General features: G+C 41.0%; 1 protein-coding gene across 7 annotated transcripts in view; it reads left to right on the top strand.

Moving 5' to 3' along the window:
- The first annotated feature begins 816 nt into the window (after positions 1-816).
- cdkl5 (cyclin dependent kinase like 5) overlaps positions 817-9,591 on the top strand; it is a 150,055-nt gene continuing 141,280 nt past the window's right edge. For 4 of the 7 annotated variants that reach the window (XM_060833446.1, XM_060833445.1, XM_060833443.1 and 1 more), the window contains exon 1: positions 1,411-1,600. The gene's annotated coding sequence lies outside the window, so the exon portion shown is untranslated. Of the gene's footprint in view, positions 1,148-1,410; positions 1,601-1,670; positions 1,809-1,834; positions 2,006-9,591 lie in introns of those variants that run through there. The other 3 variants (XM_060833442.1, XM_060833441.1, XM_060833440.1) reach the window with 3 other exon arrangements.

Genomic DNA, 9,591 nt, shown 5'->3' with positions numbered 1-9,591 from the left:
TTGCTATTTTTGTCAAGTGCCAATCATAACCTTATTTTCATGCTTTTGCTATTACACGAAACAGTCCCTTATTCTGCTTATGATACTTGTTCTAGACCAATTGTTTCTTGCCACGACCTTTAACATTGTTGTAATTTAATCTCTGCTTCACCTGTCCCCTACCTTTCCTTTTCTACTTGATATTTGCTACTTTTTCAAAAGCATAAAACTCATTACATACCTACCTTCAAAAAGTTCGGTCTATTCTCAGTGGTTAGCCAGAGTCGTGAAACTGAGCATCATATTTTATGCGGAACCTCACCAAACAGCTGCTTACTCCAGTCCCCTGAACCCACAATGTAAAACCCAGCAGAGAGTCAACTTGTCTACAATCTTTTGGTGCTCTCAAGGAGATGGTATAACTATCATATTAAATTCCACAGAACTGGCATTGGTGAATGTAGAGAAAATGAAAGTAAGTTATTGCATTATTCCCACTTTCTTCTCAATCCTTATGGTAAAGCGCAACAAGAAAAAAAAACTTTTTTTTTGTGACAGGGAAAACTTGTTTTCCTCCACACCTTGTTTCCCCTCAATAGGCCCCTTTGCATTCCTTTTCTAAATTCTGATAATGAGCTCACGCATAATGGGAGGATACTTTCTGATGATTTACTGCTGCAGCAGCTCAGGTAGAGATCATGAGATTGCTGCTGTCAAAAAGGCTCTGATTGCTGTCATCATAGGTTGAGATCACATTGCTCAATGGGCGATGCAGGCTTTTACACGGTCCAACAGATTCCTAAGATTGTTCAAATTTTGCCCCACAGACATTGCAGATAGCTTGAGAACTTTCATGTTCCTCTGAGCAATGAGCTCTGCACCCGTGACGGTATCAATCAGGATATCAGCAATTGTGCCCCGACCACTGCCAATCAATGAATGCTCTTGCCTTTCGATCAAGCAACCCACACTGCTGCCGATCTTGATGTTGGAAGGCCAAAGAAAGGCCCTGAGGTAGCAGAGATGCTCAAGGGCATCTGGTATGGTTGGCGGCAGTCCTTCCAGGGAAAATCAGCAGCCCCTGTACCAGCCATACATTGAACCCTGGGAAGAGCACAACAAGCACTCGGGAACTGACAAGAATGACCAGTTTTTGTTTGTGTTATTTGTACGTTATTGGATAAAGTTGCCTTATGAAAGATTTTTGTTTATCGCTTTTACCATTCGATGCTAGCCGACGTGTTGTTGGGGGGTGGGGGGTGAAGGAGAAACACTAATCCCGGTGTTTTTAACAAAAAAAATGTTACCTGGGGGTGAGGGGTGTTCACCCTCTATTCTTCCAGGCTGTATTTTGGGAGGGCAAGGACCGCTCGAGTCCTGGCACTGCCATGTACAGGGAGAAGAGGGGAATAGGCATCCAGGTATAGGGAGGATGTGGTAGAGAGCATAGGGCGAGGGAGCCCTCACCTCCCGTTGTCCGGGTCCTTTCCTCTTCCATCCTCCGCCGCCGCCGCCGTGACTCACCGTGCACGCGATGCCCCGACGTCGCGCGGTTACGCATTGGAACATGGCGGCTCCGTTGAGTGGTCGCTGTCGCGGAGCTGAACGGTTCTCGTCGCGGGTGAGTGACTGAGGGCGGCTGGAGCTGGAAACGGTTTCTGTCGAACCGGGTCCGTTTTTTTTTGGTCGCCGAGGGTGAGGGCGGGGTGTAAATGCCATTGCACGCTCGCTCGTTGGCTTTCCCTCCTGTCGCGGTGTGAGCCAGGAGGAGGAGGAGGAGGAGGAAGAAGAAGAAGAAGAAGAAGAAGGGGGGGGGGGGAGCTGTTTGGGTGAGTCGCCAGTTCCCCGACATTGGACGGTTGCGCTCCAACCGTCGCCGCTCGCTCGCGCCGGTCTGTAGAGGGGAGGGAGAGCGGCGCGCGGCGCAGCTTGAGTCACCGAGCTCAGCTCCTTCAGCCCGGGTCGTGCAGGAGAAACGAGAGCTTCCAGCTCCGGGAGCAACTGCAGCTTGGGATTCTTGGGGCGGGTATAAATTATTTTTCACATGGTTATTTGCCGTGATTTTCCGGGAAATTGATATCCGCAGCCGTGCGATTGTCAGTTTTGATCTGAACCTTTTCACCTGTTGACACATTTTCAAGGGCATCCATTGCCCCAACTATTCTGTTTCTGGGACCACAACGATTGCGTCCGGTAGAATTTTTTTTCATCTCCCCCGCACTCCCAAAGATATGCTTTTATCTCTTGGGTCTCCTGCTTTGTATGTTATGTTTACCTTGCATGTTTTGTGTAATTATTTTAGAGAACTTGATGTAAATCATGTCTGTGGATATTATTTGACCTATTTTGCAAAACCACACTCTGAAATCGTAGATCTTAATCCATCGAAGTTGTGTCTTGAATTTGTTTTGGTTTATATGCTGGCAGTTTTATTTAGAGCTCCTGTGAAAGTGTCATAAAATCGAACAACGCGTGGATAAAATAAATCTCTGCTGATTGTTATTGTATTTTAGAATAATTCAAGTGAACCCCCCCCCCGCTCGAAATCAAATAAGGAATTTTCCTTTCAGACTTGTGGTAAAGCGAATTGAAAAATATTGTAACATGGTAAAATATTTGTGGCCTGATTGCTACTGGCTCTTTTCCTTTTAATGACTCATTTCCTGTCTCTCTTTTTTAATGTTGCATAGGTATTTTATGCAAGTTATACTCAATTCAGAATTACCACTGGTGATGTCCTATTTACGATGTACTTCTACATTATTCTGCACACCATTCCAGCCACAGAAGTGACCTACTTTTTGCTATTTCTCTCACTCGTTCTTGGCCAGTAGGACCTGACAACTGAAAATATTTCATAGGTCAGGGATATCCATGGAAGGAAAAATGAAAGCTAACACTTCATTTGTGTAACCTTTCAAATAGATATTTGACACTACCTTATTTGATAGAGATCCATATTGTGTTCTCAATTCGTGCTCTAATTTTTTTTGGCGACTCAAAATTTAGAATATATACCATTCTGCAGCAAGTATTGTATAGAACTTTGGAATGATCACACACTGTTCTCCCAGGCACAATCCTTTTTGTTTGATTTAGAGAAGTAAGGGAACACTAAACGTGCATATGTTAAAGTAGTACCATCCAGAACAGGTTGGGCGAAAGCAAAGTAGGTAAAGTAGCTACATATGCCTAATCATAACAACATAAGAAATAGGAACTACCACTCAGACATGATCTTATTGAGTTGCAGAGCAGACTTGAGGTGCCAAATGACCTCAAGCCTGCTCTGCAATTCAATAAGATCATGTCTGACCTCATTTTGGCCTAAACTGCAGTTTCTAACTTGACCCCACCCTTGACACTCCTTTGTCAATTAAAATGTCATTAACTCAGTCTTGAATATTTTTAATTACTCAGCATCCAATGTATTCTGTGGAAAAGAATTCCAAAGACTAAAGACACTCCGAGAGAAGAAATTATTCCTCAGTTCCAGCCTAACTGGGAGACTCTTCTATTTAAACCACGTGCCTTAGTTCTGGATTCCTCCATTAGGTGAAACATTCCCTCAGCATTCAGCCTGTCAACTGAAACTGTATTCCACCTTAGGAAGGAAAACCAAAACTATACACTGTACTCTGGGTGCAGTCTCATTAAACCCCCACATAGATGTAGTAGACTTCCCCTCTTTTATATTCCATCTGCTTTGCATCAAAACCAAGATTTCATTTCACTTTAGGATGTCTGTATGTTCACTGTTTGTGATTCATGTGCTAAGACACTGCAATTTTGCTGCATGTCACGGTTTTACATTCCTTAATTTAAATAGTATTCTACTTTTCTATTCTTCGTGGCAAAATTATGCACTCTCACATTTTCCCACATACTTCACCTCTTAGATTTTTGCTCACTCATATTACCTTGCAGGCACCCTTACAATTTATTTTCTTACCAATATGCATTTGCTCGTACAGCTTGGCTGAAAAACTCACCTCTTGTCAAACCTTTTCATCTTGTGCCCATCAGCACAAGACATAAAAACATCAAACAGCACTGAAAATCTGAAACAAGAACAAAAACTGCTCTAGAAACTCAGGTCTGGCAGCATCTGTGAAGAGAAAACAAAGTTAGTGTTTTTCAAGTGAACAGTTATGAAGAAGGCTCATTGGACCTAAAAAGTCAACTCTGCTTTCTCTCCATAGCTGCTGCCAGACTTGCTGAGTTTTGCAGCAATTTCTGTGTTTGTTCCATGAAAATTTAATTCAAGGAAAAACCAAGATTAATACCACATGAAAGGATAGTACTGATTGTTGGGAAAGTGGACTCCGACAGAGGTGTTGCTATGGAGAATGCACCAATTAATGTTGCTTGACAGTTAACTGCTAGTTTTTGTTTAAATTCTATACTGACAAACAGTTTAGGATTGTCAATTGGGCCTGCGTTTATTTGAAACTGCATAAATTAATACACAGGGCCTTGTTCTTTGCAGACAATGATGATTATCTAAGATTACAAAGCGATCTTGATCAATCGGGCTGAAGAGTAGCAGATGGAGTTTAATTTGGATAAATGCTAGGTATTGCATTCTATAAAAAGAATCAATTAAAAGTAAACTCTTGGCCAATATTGTAGAACGGAGACGTTGGGGTTCAGGTACATAATTCTTTGAAGTTTGCATCACACAGATGGTTTAGAAGGCATTTAGCATGTTTACCTTCATTGCTCAGACTTTTGAATATGAGAATTGGGATGATATGCTGAGGATATACTGGATGTTAGTGAGGCCTCTTGTGGAGTACTGTATCCAGTTCTGGTCACCCTGTTATAGGAAGGATATTATTAAGATGGAGAGGGTTCAGAAGAGATTTACCAGCATGTTTCTGGGAATGGAGAGTTTGAGTTATAAGGAGAGGCTGGATTGACTGGGACTTTTTTCACTAGAGCGTAGGGTGTTGAGATGTGACCTTATAGAGGTTTATAAATCATGAGTATAGATAAAATGAATGGCAGGTGTCTTTTCCCTGGAGTGGGGATTTTCAAGACGAGGGGAACATATTTTTAAAGTGAGAGGAGCAAAGACTTTAAAAAGACATGAGAGGCAATTGTTTTTACACAGAATGGTTCATGTGTGGAATGAACTTCCAGTGGAAGTAGTACATTTACAATACTTAAAAGACATTTTAGATAAGTATATGAATAGGAAATTTTGGAGGAATATGGGCTAAGCGCAGACAGGTGGGACTAATTTAGTTTGGGATTATGGTCTTCATGGACTGGTTAGACTGAAGGGTCTTTTTCTGAAAATGTGTTGCTGGAAAAGCGCAGCAGGTCAGGCAGCATCCAAAGAACAGGAAATTCGATGTTTCGGGCATAAGCCCTTCATCAGGAAGAAACGTCGAATTTCCTGTTCCTTGGATGCTGCCTGACCTGCTGCGCTTTTCCAGCAACACATTTTCAGCTCTGATCTCCAGCATCTGCAGACCTCACTTTCTCCTTGAAGGGTCTTTTTCCCTGCTGTCTGACAATGACTGTATAACGTGTACACACTGCACCTATTTAATCTCAACAAAATAGTTGGTAGCCATTCATTGGTCAGGGCCTTATCCTGAGAAATTTGGTTATACTCAATTGTCCACAGTGTTTAGGGATGTTTAGGTTGAGTGCATTAGTCAGGGGTAAATGTAGGGGAATGGGTCTGGCTGGGTTACTCTTTAGAGGGTTGGTGTGGACGTTTTGGGCCAAAGGACCTGCTTCCACATTGTAGGGATTCTAATTTTAATTCTAGAGGAATTTGAGGCTCTTCTAATGCTTTATGTCAGTTCCACACTTGTCAGTGTCCTGGCTTCAGTCTGCTGCTGCCTCTTCACTATACATGTACAATTCTTTTAAATATTCATTTGTCATCAGGATGTTTTCATGGCTGTCTGCTTCCTTGAAAGGAGTCCAAAACAGACCACATCCAGCCCTTTCCTCCATGTGGCTTTATCATTCTTTCTTTGAACCACTTCTCCATTTACTTGCCTCCCTTTCTCCAAGTCATAGGTGTGGCAATGGGTTATAGCATGGGTCCAAGTTATGTCTGTCTCTTTGTGGTCTATGTGGAATATTCCTTGTTCCAATTCTACTCTGGCCACCACTCTCAACTCTTTGGTACATAGATGATGCAATCAGTGCTTCTTCCAGGTCTCATCTGAAATTGGAAAATGAATCAGTTTTGCATCCAGTTTCCATCCTGCTTTCTCCTTCACCTGGTTCAATTCATATCTGGAGATAGATAGTTCACCAATATCCATTGCAAGCCCACCAATTCCCAGTTACCTTGACTACATTCCTCACACACTGGCTCCTGCGTGAACTTCATTCAGTTCTTCTAGTTTTGGCATCGGTATTGAATTTGTTCGAATGATGCTGTCTTCTACAGTGACACCTTCGGCATGTTCTTGTTTTTCCTCAACTAGATTTATCCTGCTATGTCCCACACAAATTCTTGACAGGGTCCTCATCATGTCTGACCACTTTACAGCACACTGCTGCCTTCACCCTTTGCACTCATTCACAAAACGGGACCAAGATTGCCCTTGCCCTCACTTTTCACCCCAGCAGTTTCCATTTTCAAGATGTCATTTCCACCACCTCTAGCAAATTGTCATCACCAAATGCATCTTCCCTTTTCCTTCCCTCCACTGTCAGCACCCCATGGGGACTGTTCACTCCATCACACTATGGACCACTCCTCTATCATGGCTAATTTTCTCTCTCTCATTTCTCTCCCATGTCACCTTCCTGTGGAATTACAAAAGGTCTAACATTTGCCCTTTTATTTCCTCCCTCTTCACGGTCCAAGGTCCCAAATATATCTGTAGGTGAAGCAGCTGTTTATGTGCATTTCTTTCGATCTAGTTGACCATGTTTGCTGGCCACAATGAGGTTTCCTTTACATTGGCAAAACCAGATGTTAACTGGGGATCCTTTTGTGGAACACCTTTGTCCTGTCTGTAAAATTATCCTGATCTTCTAGTTGCTTGCCATTTATGTAAAAAATCTTGTATCTATGCCAACATTTCTATCCTCGGCCTGTTACAATATTCCAGTGACATCCTGCACAAATTGGGTAAACAGCACCTCATTTTCTGCTTAGGCCCTTTACAGCCTTCAAGAATCACTGTTGAATGCAACAACTTTAGGGCAGGAGCACTGTCTTCCATTTTGATTTTAGTCTTCAATGAAAGGTGGATTTATTTATTAAATAATCTCTGTTTGACTGTTAATGAAATCTAAAACTCTTTTACAGTGATCAAATGTGTTGCCACAACTGGTTAATTGAAATGTGACTTAGAACTCCAAGGGACTACCTGATGATTCTTCAGCCTTTAACATTTGGAAAAAACAAAGTTTAATTTAAATGAATGATGACAAAGGTTGGGGTGTAGGGGAGGGGACAATTGTAGGGATGTAGGAGCAGGGCTGACTAGCAATAGTTGTTTATTGACATTCTCAACAAAAACTCTTTCTTGTGCTGCAGTTTCAATACTAATGTTTTCACTTGAGAAGAAAATCTTTGACATTATGCAGATTTTATTCAGTGCTTTCTCCTATTTCTCCTATAATAAAATTCCTGGCCGTAATTTCATTTTCTAATCCTTGCTTATACATTTTTCTCATACATGTATCTAATCTACTTGCTCTGATTCCTCTGCATTTTTTATTCAACATCCTCATGTTATTTAAGTCATAAAATCACGTCATGAAACCTCTCAAGCAATTCCTTTTTCCATGCGGATAGAAGTATTCCTGGTACAAATAGAAAATTTGTATTGATGTGGCAGCTTCAACAGAATAAGAGATTCTCAGATGATTCTTGGCAAAAATTGACATCTTGCAAAACATAACAAGACAAGTAAAGTTAAGGAATTAACTTCAGTGATGTGTCTTAATTGAGGAGAAATGGAGATAGTTATGGAGGGAATTTTGAAACTCGGGGTCTTGATGGCTGAAGGACCTGCTGCCAGTTGTGGGCTGAAGAAAATGGAGGATGTTCAAGACACTGGAAGAAGTATCAAGGCCTAGAGTCCTCTGAGATTTTAAAGGTGAGTAAAGCTTACAGAGATAGAGAAGGGAAAATCCTTGGAGAATGAAGGTGATAGGAGTCAAAGACAATAGTTTCCAAAATAAAAAGAAAGTGCTGGAGAAACCCACATCATGCAGTCTTTAAGAGTGTTTATCTCTCCACAGATGCTGCCTGATCTTCTGAGTTTCTTCAGCATTTTCTGTTTTTATTTCATAGCTCCTTCATCTGATGTACTTAGGTTTTATTACAATAGGTTCCCTTTTGTGCAAGTTCAATTGGACAAAATTTTGATTTGTTTAGGACTGTGTGTTGGGTAGGCAGCTTGACAATGCTGGAGCAAAGGAGTGCACAGGAGTGATGGTTTGGGAATAGAGCTAGTTATCATCAGCATGCATGTAGAAACTGATGGGATTTGTTTGGAGGATGTTGCAGCAGGGGCAGAATTTAAAGGTAAAGCAGAAAGGAGCTGGGAATAGACTCCTGAAGGAATAACGGTTAAGTATGACTACCAGTAGAGAAGTAGTAGGAGAATGTTATCTGGTAAATGGATATGTAAGGGTGAAATTGCACACTGTTCGATCCACAGCTGTACAATGTGGAAAAGATGTTGTAGTGATTTGTTTTTTTAAAGGGCAGAAAGGAACTGAGAAGAATGTGGTGGTAAAGTTCATCACAGTCGCTGTCATCTCAAATGAAATTCCCCTTTTCCATTAGTATTTTCAGGAGAAAAGCAAATGGCATAAAAATAATACCCCACCACTTATTGTACATTATCATATCTTCATAGCTTATGATTAAGAGTCTAATGATGACAATGACTCCATTGTTGGAAAAACTGTCTAGTTCACTAATGTCCTTTAGGGAAGGAAACTGCCATCCAGAATGGTCTGGCCTACATGTGACTCCAAAACAAGAACAATGTGGTTGACTCTTACTGCTCTCTAGATAGTTTAGGGATGGACAATAAATATTGGCCTAGCAAGTGATGCCCCCATCCTGTGAATTAATTAACCAAAAGATTATGTTGCAGCATATTTGTGACAGTGTATTTACTGTTCCAGTAGCTTTATGTTCCCATTTTGTTTTGGATATCAACAGCAGTTACCTTGCAGATGAAGTAGGAATTTCAGAGATTAATATTGTGATCTACATTGGAAAAATAAATAGGCCATTCATCCCCTTGAGTCTTTCCGATATTCAGTTACATCATGGATTAATTTCTCCTCTTGGTTGACCTAGTGTTGTTTCATTTCCCATGATGTCCTCACCCAAAAAAATCTCTTGATCTGAGAGAAAACCTTTTTGATTATTCTCAAATTGTAAACTTCATTGTTTATTATAAAGAAGGTATTTATCGATGGAATTTAGTGATTGTTTTTGAGATGAATTAAACAGTTGTTTTGTGAATGTAATTCCATACTGATGCCCGCTAATTAAGATCCTGCAGAGAATGTAACAATCCAGTGTCCATTAATCAGAGAACAGATGTTATATTGCCCTACTTAGTCATTGAGGCAGTTGCGCTAAAAATACTGCTTTAGAAA

Source organism: Hemiscyllium ocellatum, chromosome 12 (genome assembly GCF_020745735.1).
Source record: "Hemiscyllium ocellatum isolate sHemOce1 chromosome 12, sHemOce1.pat.X.cur, whole genome shotgun sequence".
Taxonomy (NCBI): Eukaryota; Metazoa; Chordata; class Chondrichthyes; order Orectolobiformes; family Hemiscylliidae; genus Hemiscyllium; species Hemiscyllium ocellatum.
The sequence above is the reverse complement of the archived record's forward strand: the minus strand, read 5'-3'. Positions and strand labels throughout refer to the sequence as shown.